At 38.9% G+C, this 27,735-nt stretch overlaps 1 long non-coding RNA gene across 1 annotated transcript in view; it reads right to left on the bottom strand.

Annotated features, from left to right (window-relative positions):
* The window catches only part of LOC127490757 (uncharacterized), a 39,952-nt gene extending 14,020 nt beyond the window's left edge, over positions 1–25,932 (bottom strand). The window contains exon 1 of the long non-coding RNA XR_007919150.2: positions 23,982–25,932. This is a non-coding gene — a long non-coding RNA (uncharacterized lncRNA). The remainder of the gene's footprint in view (positions 1–23,981) is intronic.
* Between the last annotated feature and the right edge of the window lie 1,803 nt (positions 25,933–27,735).

The raw sequence follows: 27,735 nt of genomic DNA, 5'->3' as shown, positions 1-27,735 counted from the left end.
TGGGCATGGCCTTTGGGCCTTCCATTCTCTGCTTTCCTGCCCACATGCTTGCTCCAAATGGCTCCATTCTGGCCTGTTCTCTGCTTGGCATGGACCCAGCTTAGCTTCTAGACTTCTCTTTTTCCACTACATAAAGCCCTCACTCTCCTGTGCATTTCTCTCACTTACCATGTTGTCTGGTCTATTTGAGCCAGCATTCAGAATTCTTCTCTGAATAAGTGGAAAGAGTCCACAGGCTTATTAATATTGAAAATTATTAATAAGCAGCCCAATATCAACCTCACTTAACTACAGTTACCTTTTAAAGATCCTTTGTCAAAAGGTAGCCTGAGATACTGGAGAATTGATTTAAATATTTGAATTTTGGAAGGATGCAATTCAGCCTATAACAATAACCCAGTCTAGTCATGGGAGCTGCATTTCTAGTGAATTCAACCCAAAGAGGGAAAAGGTCTTCTGCTTTCTTCTAAGGAGACAGTCATATCCTCAATGCATTAGGTGAGTTACAATCAGTACACCATGGAAGAGAACCTCTTACAATAATGGTGACTTTTCTAGACAGTTCATCAGTCACCAGAGGATATCACAGCAGCTTAATAATAAGAAGCACAGAATGATCATAGTGAACTCCAACAGGCTGCAGTCCAAGCAAATCTGCAGTTAAGATCCTTCCTGCCCTCCTACTCTTCCAACAGTTATGTCTGTCAGAAAGGAAAATAAAAATAACATGTCCTTCTCACTCTGCAAGAATATAATTATCTGAGAAGAAATCACAGGCAGGCATACCAACACACATCTTCCATTATGAAATTCCACAGTTGTTAACTAACAAGCACCATGTGCAAGCACTATTGTAGGTACTAAGGACTCCAGGGTGGATGAAACAGTTAGCTGACACAGAGGCAGATGATAATCAGGTAAGCAGATAGTTTCAGACAGTCATATGCTACAAAGAAAATAATACGAAGAAATGGAACAGGATGAAGGCGACTTTTGTTATCGTGTTTATGGAATTGAATTCTGAGTTGAAATCTAAAATGATAAAAGGGAGACTGCACATAGAAGTTTAGTAAGAGCATTCTGCATTCCAAGCAGAGAAAATGCCAAGAATAAATGCCCTGGGGAAAGGGAAAAATCAACAATGACTTTTCTTGTATTCATGAAAATGAACTGAGAGCAATGTGGCTAGAAAAGAAGAAGATAAGGAGATAGTATTGTAAAAGCACGGGGTTCATCATGTAACCACAATTACAAGATTCTATCTCCTTTCATTAATAATTAAAAGCCATTAAAGTTTCAGAAAATGGAAATAGGTGATCAGACTCATTAAAATCCCACTGTGGTTATGGAGGGCAAGAAAAGAAGAAATAATTCAGTTGAGGAGGCTTCCAGTAGCTCAGGCAAGAGATGATGGCAGATGGGCTAGCTCCGCAGAAGGTGAGATGGTGAGACATAGTTGATTATGGCATTTATCTTTGTTTAGTAGGCAGAGGTTTTGAAATATTGACATCCTGTATTTGCATTCATATGACCCTATTACTAGGATGACTAGGTTAACACAATGCAAAATTTTCTATGAATTCTTTTTAACAAACACTACATTATTAAAATGATGTAATTGCTTGGAATGTAACTTGCATGCATGTATAAAAACAATTTTAAAAGAGTGGTAATAGCAGACTCATAGAATGACAAACACCCTAAACAGCATTCTGACATCAGAATCAGCCCCTAAGGCATTTGGATCTGACTGAAAATCCCATGAGAGCATTTTAGGCATGGAAAGCCAAGACATAGTGGCAAAAACAGTTCTGCATGAAAGATCACTGTGAGACTGCAGTGGAAAGAAGGGGCCATCAAAGAAGGATGCACTTTTCTCTGAAGGGAGGAGAGGACTTCCATTTTGCATATGGACCTATCTAAAAACCAACGAACTTTATGGACTCAAAAGGTTTCCATAGCCTCAGCAGCTCATGTCAAGAGCCTCGGGTGATCATTGACATCATAAATAAGAGTGTCAGTTGTTAAATCAACAACAGGAGTCACTGTGCACTTGCTCCCCATGTTGGACCTCTGTCCTTAATGTGGTGTACTATGAGAATCAACAATAAAACTTGTTTTCAAACTGTACTTAATACTTTGTGGGTCTGTGTGGGTGCAAATAGTTGAAATCTCTACTTAGTATAGATTTGGTCTTCTGTATATAAAGTCAATTAAATACAAATCTTAATGGAAAATGGAATGGGAGAGGGAGTGTGAGGTGGGAGGTGGGATGGGAGTTGGGGTGGGAGGGTGAGAATGAGGGGAAGAAACACTATACCCCTAAAAGCTGTACATATGAAATTTGTATTCATTAAATAAAAACCTTCAAAAAAGAGTGGTAAGTTCTCTATAGGGAATCATTCCTCCAGAAATAAGACATAGGGGCCCATTTCTCACTTTGTCTCCCTTCTTAACAAAGACTTTCATCTCCAGAACTGACAAGAAAATGGGTTTATTTAACCCCCAGGATTTTGTTGGTCCACCTTGGATTAAATCCTTGCTGCAACATGATCATTCCTGTGCCTTTTTTCTTAATCCTGCATTTGTTCTAACAAAGCATTTGGTAGCAAAGAGTGCAGGTAGCAGATTTCTGCCTCTATCTGTTTGCAATCATCCAAGTCTATGTTTACCCTAAAAACCTGACAAATGTGCACTGTCAAACTGTCTATCATAAACCCCTGGCTGGCTCTGCTCAGGGTTAGATCAGCTGGGTCACCAAGTACTTAGCAAGGATAGTGGGCACTTACTCAGCACCCCACTGCTTCCACCCTGTGCACAGGCTCCCTCTTCATTTGGTGGGTTACTGGGTGTCATGAAGTTTCAGAGAGAAGCCCCTCACCTTTCCTGGTTCCTTCTCCTTGTAAAAAAATACTTTTAAAAATTCATAGAAAAAATGGATTAAATGATGTCTATTTTGGCACAAAAAAGTGTTTTAAAATCTAATTCATGCATACTTTTTTTTTTCAGAATGTGCATTTTCCATGAACTCTTTGAAGACCCAGGCACTTCTCCCTCAATGAGCTATATTTATCTAGGGTAAAGCCCTTTCTTTCCAAGTTTTTCCAGGGGCCTTCCTCTTTACTCCCCTTGGACCACCCATTCTCCTCAGTTTGTTGTTGTGCTTCTTACAGACATTAAACCTTTATGGCCCATTAAACCCAAAGCTGGAATTATTAGCAACTGAAAAATTTTTGAGTTCTGTCGCTCCCCCTCTTCGTGGAGGAACGACACTAAACGCTGCCTAGGCTTCATATCCGAGTCACGGCACCATTATGTCGCTCCCCCTCTTCGTGGAGGAACGACACAGGACCCTGCGCTGTTCTTTCGTCTGCTCGGCCCTCCCCGGGTTTGCTGCTGGTTCTTCCCGGGTTGGCTACTATCCCTTCCACCTCCGTGGAAGGGCAGTTCCCCCTGGCCACATTCCCCACTTCCACAGGGGAGCGGCACACCGCCGGCCGGCTCTTCTCGGGGGCTGCACAGGTGTTCCCTCAGCTAGATGTTCCCCTTAGATGTTCCTGGTGCATGCCGTCTCTCTCCTCCTTTATAGTCCTCCTCCACCAATCCCAACTCTGCTACCCACACGCCGAGCACGCTGCTCTCCTCCAACCAGGAGCAGGTCCTACAGTTCCTTGGTTGAACTGGAGGCAGCTGTGTAGAAGCCTCTTTCTTCTCTCCCAGCGCCATATTGTGGGAGAGCAGATGCATGGAATAAGTCTTAATTCCAGTAACAATATAGTCCGAGTTGCTCCCCACAGTGGGAGAGCAGATGCATAGAATAAGTCTTAATTCCAGTAACAGTATAGTCCGAGTTGCTCCCCACAGAGTTCCTCTTTTTCTTAAAAGCAAGAAAAGTTTTAAGTTTGAACTTTCCCTGAAAAAGAAGAAATTTTTTTCCATTTTTCCAAGACACCAAAGGAGAAAAATAAAATCCAAAGTTTTCAAGTTTCCAAACTGAAATATTTTGACATTCAGATGGAGCCACAGAGCTGAGTATGCAGACAAGGTACCATAAATAGCTATCAGTGATTTCCTAAGCAATGAAAACAGTTTCTGTCTTCACTAGCATCTGTATTTACCTCATATCATATCTGATGTGCTTAGTGATAGAAACCAACTCTACAGGGTCACCTAAGTACCTGGAAGTGTGTAGAGTAAGCAAGTCATCTCAGTTCAGTCAAAGAATTAAAGCCTGGTGGTGATTCAGACAGGAGAGGGAAATCTAACAGGTGGCCATGTCAGGGTTTCAAATGTTGACATGGGGGACTATCCTTGTTTCTAGATTTTAGCAAGCACACAAGGCCACAATGACCTGCCTTCCGGGGGAGCTGAGTTTTACAAGTGTATGGAACTAACTAAGGCTGACTGGTAAATAAGTTATTGGAAAAGTGATTAAGACCGAGAGATGCCACTAAGCAGTGCTAGCAGTTGCACAATGACTTTCCCTTGAACTGCACAGCAGGCGTGATCTGGCAAGATTAAGCGCTGGTGAACCCATCTGTTACTATTTCATCTTTCTTTTATTCTTTGGTTTTAAAAATATTATGTAATATATTATCTAATAGAGTTTTCATCTTTTTAGAATACTTTTAGTTTCATTGAAAATTGATTAGGAAATAAACAATTCCCACCTACCCGAAGTGGTACATTGGATCTTTGTATCCTTTTTCTCTTATTATCTAAAAAAAAATATTGATGCCTGCTAAAAATTTCACTTGAAAGAGTAAAAGTCATTCTAGGCTGGGTTTCTAAATGATGACATTAGATGAAGGAGAGGGGTTTCAGTGTTTGGTTCCATTTGTGATCTCCCTTTGGAGTCAGCCAGCTTGATGCCTGAGCTACAGTGCTGGATATAACTAGGTCTAGAGTGCACCATTAGACTTCTTCAAGACAGCCAGGTGACTCTAAATGTGTCAAGATCTAAGACATGGAGCCATGTTCAATCAAAGGAGATGGAGTCATGTTCAATCAAAATAGGGGAGAGTAGATACAGCTAAAGGTCTAAGTTTTTCTTGCTTACCTCATTCTGCCTGGGGCTTCCTCTCAGCTTGTAGCCCAATGAGGTTAGTACATGTACAACAAGAAGTTGGAGTATCACTCAGACCCCATCCCTGGGGCTGTGGACATCGGATCAAGTCCTTCCTAGTGCGCTGGCCACAGTCACAGTATAGTAACCACAAACCAGTCTTTCAGCTCCAAGAAATAGTCAACTTTTCATTTCAATCCTCCTAGCTAATATTTCTATAAATAGTGTTGGTTTTTTACTTTTTTCTGAAAATTTTCTTACTGAAGGAAGGGATGGCTTAGGCTTTAGCAATTCTCTTTGGAGCTTTAACATTGTAAATAAACTAGATATTGTCTGGCAATCTTGCTGACATCTGCCTCTTTACCATTTCCCATTTACAAATGTAGGCAGCAGTTGAAGAAAATAGGAAAAAAAGACCCTCCAGATGCCCTGCAAATCTCCATTTGTGTTGTCACTCCTCTGGATTTCTGAAATGTTTTAGGAGTAATCCCTTGAAGTCTCATTTATTGGGCACTTTTGTTTTATTGTTTTGAGAACTCTCATCTCTTTTCCCTTCCTTTTTCAAGTCCAAGGGTATGGTTTACCTGGTACAACAAAGAACACTTAGCTTTGGTAGTACATGGAGTCTTTGATCTGAGTCCCCAAGTTTCTTAGTTTCTCTGCAAGGGTGTAAGAAAGCTGTAAAATAATGTTTACATGCAGTAGTGCAATACAGGCAGATCTTTATCCTGGGTGCTATGTCAGCAACAGCAGTCTATACCTCATAGTGAAATCTGCAGACCAGGTACCTGAGGTTGAGATTTGCTCTTTCTGATACCCACCAAGCCCAGAACTGGCACAGCAGAAGAAGGGTAACATCAGTGATGCCCTAAACAACAGCTGTCTCCACAATCCTCATGGCTACTGTCAAGGGCTTGTGGCTCAGAGATACTTCCATAGCATCTGGCATCCAATCCTTATCCAGACACTGCATGCAAACCAGGCACAGGTCTTCCCCATTTGAAGAAAACAACAGGTTTTTCAACTCCCAGTGCCAGCTTCCCTCCAAATCCCAAAGGAGAGAACAGAAGACTGAGAAGGAAGTGTTAATTGCTTCTGGGGGTCTGGAAATTCTGTTACATGGCTTGGGGCTAAAGCTGCAGAAGAACTGAGATAAAAAAGCCCAGTCTTGGTTAGAAGAAAGTTTGCCTGGGGGATATGAGGACTCTTAATCACTGAAAGAGAACAAATGATATCATTTCTCTAACTAGCATTTGCATTTCCCCATGCCACAGGTCTCTCTCTCCCCATCCAATCTAACTAGCCCATTTAAAGGGTAGTTGCCTTTTGTACTCTGAAAGACTTTATATTTTGGTAGACCGATTAATTCCTCTTTGTTAAATAAATCTTTTATTTACTTATTTTAATGGTAGAATTACAGAGAGGGAGAGAAAGAGACATCTTCCATTTGTGGGTTCACTCCCCAGATGTGAGCAACAGCCAAGGCTGGGCCAGATCCAAGCCAGGAACCAGGAACTCCATCTGGATCGGCCAAGTGGGTGGCAGGAATTCAGCCACTTGGGACATCATCTGCTGCTTCCTAGGATGCATTAGCAGGAAGCTGAATCAGATGAAGAGGCAGGCCTTGACCCCAGGCACTCCAGTATGGGATGCAGATGTTACAAGCTGCTGCTTCGTAACTAGCTGTGCCACAGTGCCTGCACCCAATTAATTGCTCTCACATTATCTAGTCACATGTACACGAATCTTATTTTCCTCATTGGGTATTAAGTCCCTTAAGTATCACAAATAAAATGTTTGCTTTTTCTGCCCTATGTGTAGGAGGCGACAACAGTAATGACTTCCCCCTCATATCAGGCAAAGTGAAATCAGAACCCGAACACCAAGCCTGTGCTGTTTCTGAAGCTGATTGTACTTTCCTTGTTTCCTTATACCACTGAAAAATAGAAACTGTCTTCCATCTACGGCTTCCCCTGTTCCTTTAAAACAATGAGATATGGAATCTCTTACTGTCATCAAGAATGTGGGCCTGGTTTTAATTTAAGGGGAAAAAAAAAGCCCATGTCTTATACCCAAACTCTACAGGGAATTCAGACCTGTAAAAACATGTGGAAATTAAAACATGTTTTCATAAATTCCTAGATGAGCTGGACAAGTAGCATAAGCTTTAGATGATAGGAGAATATCCCATGTTAAAACTTGAAACTAAATTCACTAAACTAAAATCTTTATGCAGGAATACTCCCCTCTCCTTTAGGATCCCATAAATAGTACATCTTCTCTATTTCAATACATCATCTATAAATAGAACCAAATTTTGTATGTGTGGTAGAGTGGAAGATTATGAAACTTCCTGGCTTTCTTCAAATATTGTATTGTGGATAAAGTTATGATTTTAGCTGGTGCTTGTTCAATAAATTTCTTTCTCTAATTACTGCTGTAAGATTTGAGGCCCCTGTAATTCCCCCAAAACATCTACATAATACAACATAGCAACAGTTATACAGATAAAAGTGCTACAAAAGGAAAATTTCAACTTAGCTTTTCACACATAAAATCATCACATTACAGCACCAAGAGTTGACTCATATCTTCAATTGCTCCCCATATGACCTACTTTAACATCCTACATAAGGTAATATGGGTTGACTCACTTTGACTAAATTTAATACTTATATGACTATTGCATCACATATTTCAAAATTTTGTACCATAGAAGTCCTAATATGCAATACTAAAATTATTGCTATCAATGAAATCATTTGTACTTAAGCATACTCTGGTTTCCTTTATTCACCTACACACATTGCATGCTGCTAGAACTAAATATATAGTTTTCAGAAAACCTAATGCAATCAAGTGACAGCCACCAATTTAGAAAATGTCCAGTGCTTTAAATCTGGTAAAGTAAAATTCTTCATCTCATCCCTTGCATTGGCTCAAGCAAGAAAGAACGGAAAAGGAAATGTAGGTACATGGCTCTAAAATACAATTTTCTTAGCATTTCATGTGGATTGTCTGCTTCTTCAGAGTAAGCCTCCAACTTGGCTGTCTACTTGAGAAACCCACAATGGAGTATCTGGGTTTAGGTATTGGATCCACTCCCAAGTCCCTGGAAGGTAGCAGGTGATGAGTCAAGTAGCTGGGTCCCAATCAAGTAGAAGATCTGGACTGAGGTCATGTTGTAATCAATTGGGGAGAGAACCAGTGGATGGAAGGTCTCAGTCTCTTTGCCTTTCAAATAAACAAAATACTAAAGCACAATTTTTTTAAAAGTCTTAGTGTTTCATTCAATTGGCTACTCTAAATCTCCTCGAAGTTGTCAGTTCTAATCTTTAGGCTTGTTGTCACTGACCAGGTGTTGGTAAAGATATGTGGAAACTGGCAGTCTCAAATAAATCACATTTAAAGGCAATTTGCCATAAGGCAATAAAATGTTGAAGTGTGCATTTAACCTAATGATGATTACACTCTAAAAGCTTATATCAGGAAAATAATTAGATAGATGAACATATAAATAATTTTATCACAGCATTAATATACCTTACTATTAGGACTAATAAGCATTAGATAAATAAGTATATATTTATATAGATAATATGTAAAATATGTAGTTTTATATATTGACAAAAAAGTATCCATAATATAATGTCTATACATGCATACACAAACATACTATATACGTAAGGATATATATGTACCCAAATAAATTTATATAAATGGTTCAATAAATATAGAGGCATCTGAATGACCAGTTAATATCATCAGTGGAAAACATTATAAGGTAAGGCTATTGGTGACTTAAAACATTTTCTCTGGGATAGGTGCTCTGGCTCAGCAGGTTAAGCTGCCCCTTGGGTCACTGACATCTCATATGAGAGTGCCTGGGATGGAATCCCACATCTGATTCTGATCCAGTTTCCTGCTAATGTGCACCCTGGGAGGTACTTGGGTCTCTGCCATCCTCATAGAAGACCCAAATGGAGTCCCTGCCTCCTGACTTTGGCCTGGTCCAATCCTAGCTGTTGAAGCAGCAGATGGGGATCTCTCTCTTTCTCTCTCTCTCTTTTTCTCTCTCTCTCACCCTCTCTCTCTCTCCTTTTCAAATAAATAAATATGTTTTAAAAAATCTAATATTGGTTTGAAACGAGAATGAATCAATAGGTTTCTCTGTAGCTAATTAACAGTTAAGGAACCAAACATCTAATTCTTCACCCTGCCAGGTTCTCATTGCCCATGTTAAAGTCAGATTAACTTGGCCTTCCTCAAAGAAGAATGTTAGTCTACTATAAATAAAACAGGAGTACTTCAGTGTCACAGGCAGATAAATTCATATTTGATTCTTTCAGTACTACTTTGTTTTTCCTATTTTACCTTGATACAGACCAAGGAAATTGTTAAGTTGGTTTGGATACTCTCAGTCATGAATTAAAGAGCACCTTCCTCTTCTCACTTTATTTAGTTTATGCATTCACTTGACTGATGTAATTGAGCATGTCAGCATTGAAATGCATGGTACAGCTACATCAGAGAACAAAACAGATACAGTTCCTCTAATAGCAGAGCTGAAAGTCTGGTCCAGGAGTGTGGCTTGGTTGGTGGATGGCTGTGCCCCAGTCTCAGCATGTTGGAATATTTTAAATTTACTGGGGACCATTGCTCAGGTCTGCATGGATCGGTACTGAGGATGCATCTCCAGATGGTACTGACAGCATGAGAAGATTTGTGTTTCCAACTCCTATGGTCCTAACATTCTGGCTATCATCGTGGAGGAGTAAGCTGAAAGAACCTGAAAACTGAATAAATGTTTTCTCCACTTCAAAATCACTGAAATAACAAATCAGTGCTTAAAATCAGCCTATATAACCTGAGATTGATTTTCCTATAATTATACATTTCCATACTCAAACAGAGCGAATTTATTTTCTAAATGTTAATATGTAATTTTTAAAATAGGCTTTAATAAGTTTTAAATTTGCAGAAAAATTGAGAAGTTATCACAGATTTCCTATATATTCTGAATCCAGTTTTGTTAATACTGACATGTTATATTAACATGGTATATTTGCTATAACTAAAACTAACATTGTTACATTATTATTAACTAAAGCCCATAATTTGTTCATATTTACTTAGATTTTACCCTTTTATATTTGAGGTGTTTTTTTTTGTTGTTGTTATTATTCTTTTCCATTCCAGGATCTCATTCAGATCACCACACGTTAGTTGTTACCTTCTTAGTCATCATCTTCTTGGGCTCCTCCTGGCTGTGACAATCTCTCAGACTTTCCTTTTATTTGATGAGCACAACAGTGCTGAGTACTAATCACATATGTGTAATGGTGTCTCTCTATTGGCTCATGTTTTCCTTAGGACCATGTTGGAATTACAGGTTTTGGGGAAGAAAATCACAAAAGTAAAGTGCCATTGTCCTCCCATCCTGTCAATGATGTATACTATCTATATGATACCTCTGCTTCTACTGATCACTGGGGCTGAGGCAGTGCTTGGTACATTTCTCTACTGCAAAATTACATCCTGCCTCCTTTGTCTACACTGTACTCACTGGAAAAAAAACAATTTTGTATGCCCTAGACTTAAGGAATTGGAAGTTGTTTACCGCCTTGAAGGTGAAGCAAGTATATGAATTATTTGGAACTCTCCCATAGTGGAGATTTGTTTATTCTCTCCACTATTTATTAATTCGATCATTTATTTATATCATTATGGACTTATGAATATTTATATTTTCAGCTATAAGTCAACATATAATCTAATATAATCCAACATTATTTTTCTCCTTGTATTACTGCAGGCCAGACTATTAAAAGCTATTTTGGTTTGTTCTTGTATTTGATATGCCTCCATAATTTTGAAGTTTTTTTGTTTCGTTTTTTAAGTTAGTATTCATTTTAATTGAGATACAATTAATATAAGGAAAAAATTTATTTTATTTTTTTCATAATTTACCCACTGATGATATCTCAGTAGATTTTTCATGTTTAAGATTTTATTTATTTGAAAGACAGAGTGACATAGAGAGAGACACTGACAGAGAGAAAAAGATCCTTCATCTTCTGGTTCACTCCCAAGATGGTTACAATGGCCAGGGCCAGGAACCTAGAACTCCATCTGGGTCTCCCATGTGGGTGGCAGGGACACAAGCACTCAGGCCATCCTCTGCTGCTTTCTCAGGCACATTAGCAGGGAGCTAGACTGGAAGCAGAGGAGCCAGAACTTGAACCAGTACTCTAATACAGGAAGCTGTTGTCACAGGCAGTGGCTTAACCCACTGTGCCACAATGCCAGCGCCCCCTACCACCAAATTTTCTATTTTAAATGTACACTTCAGCAATTCTATTAGAATACTCACTGTACTGTGAAACCATCACATCTATCTAATTCTATAACATTTCTGTCACTGCAAAAAGAAATTACTTACCAATTACAGGCCAGTTCTCCTCTTTGGTCTACCCTTGGCAACTACTAATCTATTTTCTATCTAGGATTTTCCAATTTTAAATGTTTAATATAAATGGAAGCATTTTGTGTTTGGCTTCTTTCACTTAGCATAGTATTTTTTTAGTTTCATTCATGTTGCAGCATATTCTAAGATTTCATTCCTTTTTATGACTGAACAATATTCCAATATATATAAAAATATTTTGTTTATCTGCTCAGCCCCAAATGGATAGGAAGTTGTTCCCATTTGGAGGCTATTATGAATAATGCAACTAAGAACATTTTATGCCAGTTTCGTTTGAAAATATACTTTAAATTCTCTTCTGAATGATTCTGTAAGTCTATAATATTTTAGATACTAGCACACAATTTTAAGTTAATTAAAAAATAATCAATCAGCACTATTTTTCCATTTTTATGAATTATCTATAACCCTATTTGTGGGGAGCAACTCGGACTAGACTAAGTTACTGGAATTAAGACTTATTCTATGCATCTGCTCTCCCACAATATGGCGCTGAGAGAAAGAGACCAAACAACCTCTACGCAGCTGCCTCATCAGTTTGACAAGCTGCAGGAGCTGATCCTGCTCCTGATTGGAGGAGAGCAGCATGCTCGGCGTGTGGGTAGCAGAGTTGGGATTGGTGGAAGAGGACTATAAAGGAGGAGAAAGACAACATGCACCAGGAACATCTATCTGAAGGAACACCTGAGCAGCCCCTGAGAGAGCCGGCCGGCGGTGTGCCGCTCCTCCACGGAAGTGGGGAAAGTGGCAGGGGGAGCCGCCCCTCCACGGAGGTGGAAGGGACAGTAGCCAACCCAGGAAGAACCAGCAGCAAACCCGGGAAGGGCCGAGCAGACAAAAGAACAACGCAGGGTCCTGTGTCGTTCCTCCACGAATGGGGGAGCGACACCTATTGTCAAAAATGAAAGAATGTGAGATGTCTCATGGTAAAAAGAAAAAGAATAAAACCTATCTTAAACTTATCTTAAAAATTAAAAAATATACACAAGGTATTTAATATATACCTAAGTGATTCATAAACTTTTAGGTCTATTAGTCCCTTCAAGAAGAAAATGAAACCATGGGTATAGTTTAAGAGTATCTTTGACAGAGGAGAGATGGATTCAGTAATCCAGTGCTACATTTGTTTTGGAAGCAGCCATAACTACCCTGTCTATAGAAAGGGAGATCCTGGGGCTGACGCCATGGTGTAGCCAGTAAAGCTGCTGCCTGAAAACCTTGCATCCCATATAGGCACCAGTTCAAGTCCTGTCTGCTTCACTTCTGATCCAGCTCTCTGATATGGCCTGGGAAAGCACTGGAAGATAGCCTAAGTTTTTGGGACCCAGCACCAACAGGGGAAATCTAGAAGAAGCTCCTGGCTACTGGTTTTGGCCTAGCCTAGCCCCAATTGTTGTGGCCATTTGGGAAGTGAACAAGCAGATGGAAGATTTCTCTCTGCCTCTGCCTTGCCTCTCCTTTTCTGTATCTCTGTCTTTCAAATAAATAAATAAATCTTTAAAAAGAAAGAAACAAAGGGGACCCCAATCTCTTTAACTCTTCATGTCATAACTTTCACACAACTGCAACTTTACACTATAATTTACTAGAGTAGAACACAGAAATGCAACAGAAAAGCTTAACACTGATTCTGGGAAATCTTTGTTCATAAAAACCCATGCGGACAAACCACTCTCACAGTGCTAGGACCGCCTGGTACAATCCCTTCTGAGTGTCAGGTGGCCTCATATTGCAAAGACCAGCTTCTCCACACCATATGGAATGTTCTGTGCAGCTTACGGGTATACAGCCCAAGTCTACCTGCTCACAAATCCCAGACAGAAAGCAGTTCTCTCCTGTGGTACCTGCTCTAATTTATTCCTTGTAACTGGATTAATCTCTTTCTGGAGAGTTTACATTCCCCCCAGGCCATATTCTGGTACAGTGATTCAGATAAACCAATCTCTATTGTCAACAGTTTATTACCCATAAGGGTTGTTTAATTGTGTCATTACATTGGAACACTGACACCCAGTGGTTTGTTGAACCTGCTGTATTCTAGTGCATGAGAATGCAGTATGCCCATCATTTTCTAACTCTCCTCTCAGAGATGTGATGTTATTGGTTTAAAATGAACATGGTGGATATTTACAGCACAGGAATTGACAAACAATAAAATCATTACATTTTTCCCCCAAAAGCTCATTGATAAACCCTCACAATAAAAATTTGCTAACACCCAAGTCCTGGTTTATTGCAGCAAATTTTGTCCGATTATTTATTTTGCTCTATGCTTCCTCTAGTATCATGCTTAAGCATTTCACATATCTCAGGGTTTGCCTCCATTGCAGAGACAAGAAAAGTGAGGTTTAGATACATTAAATATCCAAAAATGAATAGTTAAAAGACAGCAGATATGGGACTCAAAAACAAAACTTGTTGGCTCCGAATCTTCATGCGTCTATGAATGAGATTTGTGCCGTAACATTCTTAAACACACCCACTATTATAGTAGAAAAACTATTGTATATGTCAAATGTAAACTTGTGTGTTTGCATCTTTTACCTCTGGTGGCACACAACCAAAAATAAGTTAGAAAAAGTCTATTTTTTCTTATGGTAATTGCTAAACTAAGGCAGCTACTACACTTACTTTGTAAAGTAATTTTGGGAGAATTTTCATCATACAGTTCTGCACACTTGTTGTCCTTTACAACTTGAGGTGTTTAAAGACTTATACTACATTATCTCATTTCATATGAAATGCTTATCATCCCTACCTCCTATTTATACCTACGCTTTATAGCACTGCTGTAGTCTGTGTTTTGTTCATGGATCATTTGGAGTGTCAGTATGTGTCTTTTCCACTAGACAGTGGGAAGTCTGGCAATATTTATCTTTCTTGCTTCACAGATCCTAGATCACTGCTCTGCTTGGAGGTGCTTTGCAATAGATAGTTGTTGCATTAAAATGAATCACCTGAAGTCTTGACCAAAATGAGTTGACACTTGTTTTTATTTATTTTATGACCATTCCTTTCACCTAGCTGCATTGCCAGCCTACTGCTACTATATTTAAGCTCTCCCACCCTGACCCATTTTTATGGTAATTCTCTGCAGGTTTTGCCTTAAATCACAGGTAGGGCAGAAATGTTATTCAAGACACTGGGCACCATGAGTCTACTTCAGACTGTGTTCCATAACATAACATGACTCAATAAATTCTGTTTAGTATTGGTTTATATTTCTCTGAAGCAAATCACACAGTTTATAATTCAGGACTAGTGTTGAATTAACACCCACTACAGTTGGAATTATGGAAATATCTCATCTGTCTATATTAAGGAATAAACACTTTTTTTTAAAGAAGATGTACTTATTTATCTGAAAGGCAGGGTGACTGAGAGAGGAGATAGAGAATTCTCCATTGGCTGGTTCATTCCTCAAATGACTACAACAGCCAGGGCTGCTCCAGGCTGAAGCCAGGAGCCCAGAACTCCATCCAGGTCTCCCATGTGGGTAGCAGAGTCCTAAGTACTTACGCCATCATCTGCTGCTTTTCCAGCTGTCTTGGCAGAGAGCTGCACTGGAACAGTTGGGACTCATACTAGTACTGTGATGTGGGATGCTGGTGTCACAAGCAGTGGTTCAACCTCCTGTGCCACAAACCTGGCTCTAATACATGGTTCTATAATTACAGAATGTCTGGGGCCAGTGCTGTGGTGCAGCAGGTTAAAGCCCTGGCCTGAAGCTCTGGAATTCCATATGGGCGCCGGTTCCTGTCCAGGCTGCTCCACTTCCGATACAGCTCTCTGCTGTGGCCTAGGAAAGCAGTGGAGGATGCCCCAAGTCCTTGGGTCCCTGCATCCACGTGGGAGATGCAAAGGAGACTCTTGGCTCCTGGCTTCGGATCGGACACAGCTCCAGTCGTTGCAGCCATCTAGGGAGTGAACCAGCAGATGGAAGACCTCTCTCTCTGTCTTTACCTCTCTCTGTAACTCTTTCAAATAAATAAAATGAAATGAAATAATCACAGAATGTCAAAATGAGGCATTGTAACTCTTAGTGTATGGCTTAGCATGTTATAAGAGTTTGAGCAGTGAAGTGTGGGAGACTGAATTTGCCATTAACCTTAACTCTGAATGTCCTCACAGCATTAATCAATGGATTCTACCACCTTCCAACCTCCTTACTTTGAAATTACGTCACCATATTTTGCTTTTAGACTCTCTAGAATTGGATGGTATAAAATTCTCTATGAAAGTACTCAGTATATTATTAGTCTGAATGTTTGGGATACTTCTTGTAAGGGACATTTTTGCCAACACATAGCATTTTTCTCCTATCTCAATCTTGGGAGGGATTTTGTTATTATTGTTATTTCCTTTTGTAACCCTCATTCAAAAATCATCTATTTAGGTCTGTAATTATTTACTCTTTCTCTTCAGTTAACACTCTCTAGGTGGAATAAATAGTATTATTACATCATGTGTTCGAATATTTTGCCCAAAGCCAATCAAAGAATTTCTCACAAACACTATCCTGTTTTTTAAAGGTGAATATGTTTTATTTTTAATTTTTTCCCAAAGAAATCCTTTATTTAAGGAATACGAACTTCAGACATTTTATAAGTACAACTTTAGGAACATGGTGATTCTTCCCACCATACCCACCCTCCTACCCTTACTCCCACCCTTCCTCCTCCTCCCTCTCCTATTCCCAGTCCCATTTTCCACTAAGATCCCTTTTGATTAACTTTATACACACAAAACCAACTCAATGCTAAGTAAAAAGTTCAACAATTTGCATGAATAAAAGACTGTTCCTCAACAGTCAAGACGAAGGCTGTTCAAAGTCATTGCATCTAGAAATTAATTTCACACCTTTTTTTAAAAAATGTAATTAACTTTAAAGAAACACCCAAGAATGATACATGCTTTGTGAGCACTAAGCCATAATTGTAATAAAACTCTTTGAGGCAGAATTCCTACATGGGAAGTTAGTGCACAATGACTCTTGTTGTTAATTTAACAATTAACACTCTTATGTATGATGTCAGTGACCAGCCAAGGCTTTTGATATGAGCTGCCAAGGATATGGAAACATTTTCAATCCACAAACTCTGTTAATTTAGACAGGGCCATAAACAGAGTAGAACTTCTCTCTTCCCTTAAGAGAAAAGTACCTCCTTCTTTCATGACCACTTTTTTCAACTGGGGTCCTTCATCTAGGGCATTTTTTGCCACAGAGTTTGGGCTTTCCATGGCTAAAATGCTCTCATGGACTTTTCAGCCAGATCAGAATGCCTTAAGGGCTGATTCTGAGGTCAGAGTGCTATTTAAAGCAGTCGTCATTATACGAGTCTGCTGTGTGGACTTCTTCCCATGTTGGAACATTCTCTCCTTCTTAGTTCTATCTATTATTATTATTACCAGACACTTGATCTTATCTATGTGATCCTTTTAACACTTAATCCTATCTATATTATCACTTTAACCTTTAACCAATAATGGATTAGGGTACCATTGTCCCCACATCCTCGCCAGAAGTTGTTTTTTGTTGATTTCTGTATGAAAGTCATTCTAACTGAGATGAGGTGAAACCTCATTGTGGTTTTGATTTGTATTTCCCTGACAGTTAGTGATCCTGAACACTTTTTCATGTGTCTGTTGGTCAGTTTGATTTCCTCTTTTGAAAACTGTCTGTTAAGTCCTTTGCTCATTTCTTAACTGGGATGTTTGTTTTGTTGTTGCAGAATTTCTTAATCTCTTTATATATTCTGGTTATATATCCTTAATCAGTTGAATAGTTTGCAAATAATTTCTCCCATTCTGTCAGTTGCTTCTTCACTTTCTTGAGTGTTTCTTTTGCAGTACAGAGGCTTCTCAATTTGATGTAATCTCATTTGTTAATTTTGGCTTTGATTGCCTGTACCTTTGGGGTACAGGCAATATCTTGCAGGTTTTCCCCAATGTTCTCTAATCATTTGATGGTATCAGGTCATAGATTTAGGTTTTTAATCCATTTGAGACGAACAATCCTATTAACCATTCTAACAGATCCAGATATAAGACCAAAGGTAAAGTGCATACCCCCAGGCATGGAGGAAACTGACCTATGAAGCATTTCTATTAGGGATGAATTTGAATTTTGTATTAAATGATACTCTATACAAACAAGGTTGGCTACATTTTATAATGTTTTTTTTTCTATTCTGTCATTTTTAAGTAATATAGCAGTCTCATGCTATTTTACAGAATAGTACAATAACACCAGTTTCCTAGGGTTTTCTCAGAAATGACTTTGTTCCAAGCTTCCAGTGTTTCCATAACACTTGTTTATTGGTATTGAGTCTGTCCACTCTGGGTTTTTGACCATACTTTTATTGAATATTGGCTTGAACAATGTTCTGCATCTTGATTCACAGTGAAGAAAGGTGATCAGAGCAGAGGGTTTGTGCAGAGATACAGGTAAACATCCTCCCATAGAATACATAGGTTATTCTCAGAGAGTTATCCAAATTGTTAACACTTCTAAGTTTGGGAAATCTTAGACTAAAAATATAAACTTCCTTCTTCCCATCATAGTCCCAATTGACTAAAAATCCTTCAAAGAGAAGCTTACACATCTCTCCTCTGAGTGTAACCAACTCACTATTCTCATAACCTCCAGCTTCTTTTCCTTGGTTTAGGCAGAGATTATTGCAGGTAAGATGGAAAATGCAGCAGAGGAACAAACATGCTTCAAATTGTTCCTTCTGCATTAATGTAAAGAGTCAAATGGAGAAAGTCAAAGGTTGAAAACTGGTACCTCTTAAAAAGATGTGGAAAGAACTCTGGACTCACTCTAGAAAAAAGTGTTAGTGAAGAAAAACTGTCTTCTGCCTCTCCTTCTGACTCCATGTTTTTAATATCCTGATTCCTCTCCATCCAGGCATGTCACATCCTCATTATTATCTGCAGGCACATTCCCCTTAAAGAGGCTAATACATATCTTCTTATGCCCTATCCATCAAATAAACTATTATTGTACAACACTCATCTAGAATGTGTCCTATGTGAAAAAAGGGAAAGAACTAAGATGGATCCCCTTTTTCACACCAACCCTTAAGCTAAATACTTTGCATGTACAATCACAACACTATAAAACAGGTACACATGCTCAGCCCCATTCCACAGATGAAGTATCTGAGGATTAGCATAACTTAAGTAACTGGCCTCACTAGCTAGCAAGCACTGAAGCTGAATTAAAAGCAGAGCTTTCTGTTCCCAAAGTCATGTCTTTTTTTTTAACTTTACAGCTTACAAGATCACATTTTTGCTTTCTTTCTATTAAATAACACATACATCCAGAACTTCCTTTAGGGTTCATCATATTGGTGGTAATTTCAGACCTATATACATTTTGGTTTGACACATCTTCCTGTGGGCAGTTCTATCACTGCCCAATTATCACATCAAATAGGCAAGACATTCAGTCTACCTATGTGAATGTCATGCCTATGAGGATATTGAAATATAATGCAAGAAGATAATTTTAAGACAAAGTGACAATCAGTAACATTTATGTCTTGCTTTAATATATTCAGCAGCATAAAGGAGACAGCAATTCCCTACTCATCTTCTATGACCCTATGTCAGATCACTCATGTCTCCTTGGACTTCATAAATGCAGTGACTAATATCTCTATAAAGAATTTTCTTACAGGGTATTAGGGATGAGAGTAGCCTTCTGCACTCAAAGAGGAATATTCAGATGGCATATAGGCCTCTAAAAATTTCCATCTTTATGCCATGGATTCTTAATTCATATCTGGGTTTTAGAAAGTTAACATTTGCAAAAATTTATGAATGTATCACATTTCTTCATATGTATGCAAGATGCAAATTTCTTCCATGTCCTCCAAATTAGCTATGGTCCATGAAGTTAAAAATCAGAATCTCCTACGCCACAGATTTTGTACAGTAATGTTTGTTCCTATCCTATTATCTTGAATTGCAGCTTAAATGATTAAACTCCTTATTGCTCACTTAGAGTAGTGAATTCATGAGAACAGAAAGCAAGCTTGGATTCTTCCATCATTGCTTTGTCTAATGATTCTGAAGACTCTACTGTTTTCATCAAAAGGCTATCACTGAACTCAAGAAAATAATTTGAACATTAATAATTGACATATAAAGTGGAGTAACATAAAATAAATATGTCTTCCTTGCAGGTGTTTTTGGAATCTCTGTGGAAATAAAGCAAAAGTAGAAATTTCAACACTTTCTGTGTACAGTAGCTACCATGCCTTCTGGCAGTTCTGTCCATGAGGAATACTTACTTTCTATCCTGCAGCATCTTAAAGTTGAAAGAAGCATTTCAAATCAACTTCCCTGATGGAGAAGGCATTTGACTCTGAAATATTCTTTGCTCAGAGAAAGCCATCCTTACAACATATAAACTGGTCCTCTTGGTGATGAGGTCTTGACTTAGCTTGTAAAGCAGCTTAGTCCATTGTTAGAGACAGAGTCCGAAGAGTGAGGCCATCGTTCTGTTGAGTTAAAATCTGAACTTACTCAGTCTTTTTAATTTAATAAAATGTTTCTTGAGTAACTACTCTGTGGCAGGTACTATGACAAGTCTCAGGGTTACAGTGGAAATTTTAACAGATTCTATAATTAACCTCACAGAGACTATACATCTAGTTTAGAATGGCTCTTGAAGTGAGACAAAGTGAGTTCACACCCGATTTTCCAGGAGAGCCTCAGAATTGGAGATGGTCCAGTTCCCTCACTGTCTTGTTTCCAGGCTGTACATCTCAAATGTCTTCATGTGAAGTGTTTTGTGCACCCCTTCAATATCCCAGGCAGCCTTTTTGATGGAGGAATCTGTTTCTCACTGTCCATATGAATAATATGTTGCCAAAAATGAGAAGCAATACTCAATTCTGCTGTTGCTAAAACAACAAGATTATCTCATTGTGCAGAGCCAATATCTATACTTTATAATCTCTCTCCTGATGTTACTTATGCTCTGACTTATGTGAGAAACACCACAAGGTATCTAACTAATAGAGGACAGTGAGAATCCATAGAAAATGCCATCTTGCCTTTCCAAAGAATCAGCTAACTAAAGCAGAGCCCACAGTTCTCCTCTCCTCATGCTGCTGTTCTCCCATGATGGCTCTGAGACTATAGGGCTGGGGCTCTGCCATTTAATCTGTACTCCAAAGCTTGGGGTAGGCATTCATCTCAGTTTCAAACTCTAAACATGATCACACCATTCTACTTAGTCCTACTTTCTTCACTCTATCAGGATACTGATACTGACAGCACTCCCTGATAAATTCCCCAAATGAAAAATATCAGAGGACAGTACTGTGGTGTAGTTGGTAAAGCCGCTGCCTGAAGCACCAGCATCCCATATATATGGGCACCGGTTCTGGTCCCAGCTGCTCTACTTCCAATCCAGCTCTCTGCTATGGCCTGGGAAAGCAGTAGAAAATGGCCCAAGTCTTTGGGCCCCTGCACCCATGTGGGAGACTCAGAAGAAGCTCCTGGCTCCTGGCTTTGGATCAGTGCAGCTCCAGCAGTTGAGGCAAGTTGGGGAGTGAACCAACAGATGGAAGACCTCTCTGCCTCTGCTTCTCTGTGTAACTCTGACTTTCAAATAAATAATAAATAAATCTTTAAAAAATATATCAGCTTGTTCTTTATGGGCAAGTGGTCTAAGACAGGGATGCATGTGGATTCAGGTGCAAACAAGTTCCACTTAACCAAGTTCTAGAGTTGAATGGCTCTTTAGAATTGCCCCACAATCTGGCAATACCTTTCTCCCTTATATTACCCAGTCAGTGGCAATGGGTGATCCTAGAGGACAATGGTAAGTCTTTTTAGCTGGGAATAAATCCCAGCAGAGGAACTAAGGATCTCAACTCTTTGTGTAGTGGGCAGTGGCATCCACTATAATTCCTAAATGACTCAGTAGAGTACAGAACCCACCTACCCACATTAGACATCTGCATGAGGAAAGGTAAAATATCTGCATGCATGTTAAACCCTGATATTCCATGGTTCATCTGTCACCACCAGAGTAGCCTAGACTATCTTGCCAAGTAAACCTACCTTGTAATATTGGAGAGTACATGACAATGAGAAGCACTTTACATGATAGTGGTCTTTAAAGTTTGTACTCCATTCCCCACAGAGTGAGAGACTTTAGAAAACTGTCTCTATTTATATTGTTATCTCCCATTCCTTTGTGGTTCTCAAAATGTGTTCTCAGGGCCCTCATATCAGCACCATCTGCAAACTTGTGAAAAATGCAAATTTGCAGGCTCATCCCACATCAACTGAATTAGATACTCCAAGTATGGGGTCCAGAAATCCATGTTTTTTTTATTATTTTATTATTTTTTTGACAGCCAGAGTTAGACAGTGAGAGAGAGAGAGACAGAGAGAAAGGTCTTCCTTCCATTGGTTCACTCCCCAAATGGCTGCTATGGCCGGAGCTGCACCGATCCGAAGCCAGGAGCCAGGTGCTTCCTCCTGGTCTCCCATGCGTGTACAGGGCCCAAGCACTTGGGCCATCCTCCACTGCCTTCCCGGGCCACAGCAGAGAGCTGGACTGGAAGAGGAGAAACCGGAACCAGAACCCAGCGCCCATATGGGATGCCGGCACCGCAGGTGGAGGATTAACCAAGTGAGCCACGGCGCCAGCCCCTAGAAATTCATGTTTTAACAGTTATTCCAGCATCTCTGATTCATGGTAAGTTTGGGAATTACTTCTCTAATTCAATTCCTTCATTGGCCCCGATAACATTCTGAATGTTCAAGCCAAAGCCTTGTGATCCTTTGAGCATCTTTTTTGCATGTAGGACCCCATACTACTCTTTATATTGCTCTATTCTATTCACTGCATATTATGTGTTAGGATCTATGTAGAAATGTGTCTCTTCTAGAATATACCCTCCTCCAGGGAAGATATTAGGTAATTTTTTTTACCTTGCACTGGTCTTGACACATAATGAGTTCTCAATAAATTCATCCCACTGATAAATATTTATTTGGAACATATCCCTTGCCATGGATTTTTCTAGATATTACCAAATGGTTCTATCTAACAAGAAAATATTGACAGTCTCAAAAATGAATGCAATAAAGTGACGCAGATGCTACAGGCAAAATGATATTTGTAATAATGCATTGTGTGTCTGGCACTCTTCTAAGTGGTTTGCACAAGTTAATTCACTTAATCCTCATAGTAACCCCAAGAGGTACAATTATATAAAATAAAAAGAACATAATTCATCCTAAGGAAAAACTTTTGTTTTGTCTAACCATAACTAATACTGTTGCTTCTGTGTATAAAAGGCAAAAGAGTATCCCCATAGGTATAGCAAAGGTAAACATTTGGTTTCCTTATAGTATAATATTTTAAAACTTTATTTTTCACTTCCCATAAGTGAAATAGGAAAGGGAGCAGAATAAACTAATTAATGGTAAATGTCTTAAAAATCATAAAACTTTACTCTCTAAGGGAAAAACTTAAAATATTTATTTCAGAGACACACACACAGAGATTGAGACAGAAAGGGCTTCCTTCTATTAGTTCACTTTCCAAGTGCCTACACTGGGTACAGCTGGGCCAGGTTGAAACTAAGAGCCTAGAACTCAATCCAGGTGTTCTCTATGAGTAGCAGGATGCCAACTACATAACCCATCATCTTCCTTCTCCTAGAGTGCATATTTAGCAGGAAGCTGAAGTCAGAAGCAGAGGCAGGACCTATGATAAGGGATGCTGATTTGCCACTAAGTGAAATGCCTGCTCCTGTGCTTTTAGGCACTAGGAGCAAAAGAAAAAAATATTGGAGCAAGGAATCTTCAAATCATAGGCCTGAGATAATCATCTTGCTTGACGTTCAGGGTAAAGTCATCCTGTCCTTCTCCAAAATGTGAAAACATTCTCTTTCTATGGTATTTTAATAATAAAAGTAAAGAAACTAATTTTCAATTCTGAAAGCGTTGGTGAAATGCAGAATTTTAACCCTATTAATATATAGAATAATTTCTTGAATTCCCTATTTTGAACTTCTCTTTCAAAATAATTTTTGACTAGTGTTTAAATTATTCATCATTATTTACATTAATTGAATTCAGCAATTTTCCCTAATCAAACTCCTCTGAAAGCTTATATTATCAAGAAATGAAAAAAAAAAACCTATATTATTGGGCCACCAAAACTATTTGTAATTAGCATGATAATGTCATATTAACTATGAACATGGAAAAATGTTTAGGAATAAAGCAGAACTTTAAGTATTAAGCCTATCTCTTCTCAGTACATGTGAAATAAACTATGCAATATTTATCATGGTATTTACATCAGGATACCTTGTATTATAATATAAGGCTAAAAATCCTTGAAATCCAAGAAAATCAACAGGTAGTGTGTTCGTTTATATCGCTTACCTTAAGGGTCCCAGTTATTCACTTCTCCCTCCATTTGCTATACGATTTTGTAGTTCTCATTAAAGAAGTAGAATACGTTTCTTGATATCTGACTTTGAATTTGGCCACATGGATTACCTTGGTCAACAGAATGAAACAGTAGTGAGAGTATATCAGTTTCGAGCCTAAGCAATGAGAGGCCGTGTATGGTTCTGCTTTTTCTCTTGACCTCTGCCATCTCAATGAAAAGAGTATGCTCAGCTTCCAGGTACAAGAAAGAGAAAGAGAGAAGCCTGGGTCAGAGCCATTTACCAAGCTCCTTCTAGGCAGGCCAGTCCCTGACACATCCACAGATGCAGAGTGAGGAATAAACACTTGTTGTTGAATGCTGTGGAAGTTTGTACTGTTGTGCAGCATTACTCTGGCCATGGTTGACTAAAATAGATGGGAGTATCCACTCTTTGTTCCAAGATGCCTTCGGATTCAAACTTGTTATTTAACCAATACCAATAATGGCTCTTCACCTTGAAGTACCAAAAATAGGAAAACAAGAAACTAGACCAAAAACAAAGACTAAGGACAAGAAATGGCTCCTTGGAGTGGCTTTCAATTCACAGATGATAACAGAGAAGAACTCAGTCCTCTCAATGAAACTCGGGGACTATAGCTTGACACCTTTAATTAAAAAGACATTAAAAAATTAACACAGAGCTCTTCCTGCTTTGCTCCTGGGTAGCTCATGAAAGATTGTTGCTTTGCTGTTAGAATGCCTAATATCTCAGTCCAAGCCCATCTGCTTCTCCTCCTACAGGAAAGATTGTGGATGTCAGTGCCTCCAGTGAGAAACTGTCCTGTTGTGGTTTAATTTCCTCAGCACTGATAATGTAAAAGCGATCTGGCAGAGTGAATTAGTGCATGATTCCAAAGCACAAAGTTCTGATCTTCTGCCATATTCCTGACATAAATCATCACAGTCAAATATTTTTCACTGCCAAGCACGTAGAGAGGCCTATTTGAACTGACATGATCTTCTTTTATCTACTGCAAAAGAAAAACACCTTTGTGTGGTGTTATGGGGGCATAACTCCTAGGGCAGTGATTCTATAACATTAATAGGCTTACAAATCAGTAAACTATGTTAAAAGCAGAATCTGATGCAGTCACAGTAGAAAGTGAACTTGAGATCCTGAATCTATAAACAGATCCTCTGTGCAGTTGATGCCATTGGAACAAAACCTGGAGGCCACTCTTGTTAATCTATGAGCATTGAACAGTGTCCACTATGATGAAGTTAACCCAGATTTTAGGATTGATGTTCAGTACTAAAAGAGTAAAATATGGTGAAAAAAAAAAAAAGAGTTCAGGGAGTCAATCTGGTTATTTGAGTCAAAGATTTTAAATCTCACACATTTATTCAACCTGAGGTATATCCTTAGGCAAGCTGTTGCCTCTCATCCATATTCAATGTATTTGCCAATAATATGGGAACAATTATTGTGTGAAATGAGTTAGTTAACCCATATAATATTTTGCTTCCTAGTTACCAATGAACAGCAATCACATCATTTAATATAGTAAGATTTCAATTAACCATAATCTCACTTTCCCTAATTAACTGCCCTACTTCACACATTTAGAGGGGAATGAATCCTCTATTTCTCATTTATCTGTTTATTTTGTGAAACAATGTTTTCATAATAAAGAGACATGGGAACAAGATTTGCTATTATGTCTGAGATGTTTAGATGCCATTCATTCAATAAAATTTAATTTTAGGCCTATAATTGGATAAAACTGATGATGAGGGCTTTGAAGTACTCAAAAGTAAAGTTTCACACCCTAAAGGAAGCTAAATTCCAGAAAGGATCAGGATTCATTTTCTTTGATGGTGTTATCTTCCTCTTGAATCTATTTAATTAAGATTTCCTAGAATTCTGAGACTGAATATATTTCCTTAGTAACATTCTTTTGCTTTTAAGATGCATTTGATTTTGTAGAAAATCAAAGAAGTTCTCTCCATAGATATGAATTTAGAAGCTGTCCAGAGCAGCTACTCTGTTGTCTAAAAGAGATTATGTAATCTTCACACCTTCAAAACTAGATTGTTCACAGTTAAGCATCCTCAATATACGTCACTGGTAAATGTCTTTGGAAACCAAAAGAACAAAATAAGACAAAACAATTCATAGTGTATATTCATTTGGATGGATGGAAATGACTGAACTCGTGGGCTCTTTTTCTTTTTCTTTTTTTTTGACAGGTAGAGTGGACAGTGAGAGAGAGAGACAGAGAGAAAGGTCTTCCTTTGCCATTGGTTCACCCTCCAATGGCCACTGTGGCCTGCGTGCTGCGGCCGGTGCACTGCGCTAATCCGAAGGCAGAAGCCAGGTGCTTCTTCTGATCTCCCATGGGGTGCAGGGCCCAAGCACTTGGGCCATCCTCCACTGCACTCCTGGGCCACAGCAGAGAGCTGACCTGGAAGAGGGGCAACCGGGACAGAATCCGGCGCCCTGACCGAGACTAGAACCCAGTGTGCCAGCGCTGCAGGCAGATTAGCCTATTGAGCCGTGGCACTGGCCTGAACTCATGGACTCTTGAAACTAATTTGTTAACTCTTGAAACTTGGTAAAAATCACTTACTTACTATCACTAAATCTCACACTCCTCATCTGTAAAGTTAAAACAACAATACCTAATTTTAAAACTGGAGAACATATTTGCTCAATATATGACAGCTATGGTATGTATGTCTATCATTTTTCCTTATACTTTTCAAATAAGATAACAACTATCTAAAGCAAAAAGAAAATAGAAAAAAGAAAAATTTGTTCAGAAGGTTTTGCCTCACAGCCTTTCTTGTAAAAACACAAGAATGAATGTGGAGATTTCTGTTCATTGAAGCCTTATTAAACTCAACTATTCTGCTTTGGTTCTTCCTCTTCTGGACCCCAACTTACTTCTTCTCAGAGAGCTTACATTCTATATATTTGCTTTGATTCTTCTTATAAAAAAGATTTATTTTATTTGAAAGTCAGAGTTACACAGAGAGAGAAGGAGAGGCAGAGAGAAAGAAGTCTTCCATCCTCTGGTTCACTCCCCAATTGGCTGCAACGGCCAGAGCTTTGCCGATCTGAAGCCTGGAGTCAGGAGCTTCTTGTGGATTACCCATGTGGGTGTAGGGGCCCAAGGGGCCACCTTCCACTGCTTTCCAGGCCATAGCAGAGAGACCGTATCAGAAGTAGAACAGCCGGAACTCGAACCAGCGCCCATATGTGATGCCAGTGCTGTAGGCAGTGGCTTTATCCTCTATGCCACAGCACTGGCCCCTATACATGCTTTGATTCTACAAAGAATCTTCCCCCATAGAATCAGAAAAACCCCAACTCCTTAACTATGTACGAAGTCACCTATGCCAGCAGCTGCAGGGTGTCTAACAGGTAACAAAGCCTGAAGCTATGGAAAATCACATATTTCTCAGGAAATGAATTGCAGGCATTCAATTTAGACTCAGGGGTGGGTTTTTTTTTCACCTATGAATGCCAACCCTAGGTTTCACCATGTTGGCTGACTTTGTATTTCAATTATAAACATTCCTATTATATAACCACAGAATTGCAAGTAGATAAATAAAAGTTAGCCAACATATGCATAACTTGTAATATTCAACTAAAAACTCAAAAATAATGTGGGAATTGAGATTTTTTTTTTTACCTAGAAAATTTTTATTTTTTAAAAAAAAACTTTTATTTAATGAATATAAATTTCCAAAGTACGA

The sequence above is a fragment of the Oryctolagus cuniculus genome, chromosome 6 (genome assembly GCF_964237555.1).
Source record: "Oryctolagus cuniculus chromosome 6, mOryCun1.1, whole genome shotgun sequence".
In the NCBI taxonomy this organism is placed as follows: domain Eukaryota; kingdom Metazoa; phylum Chordata; class Mammalia; order Lagomorpha; family Leporidae; genus Oryctolagus; species Oryctolagus cuniculus.
This window is presented reverse-complemented; position numbering and strand designations above follow the sequence as displayed.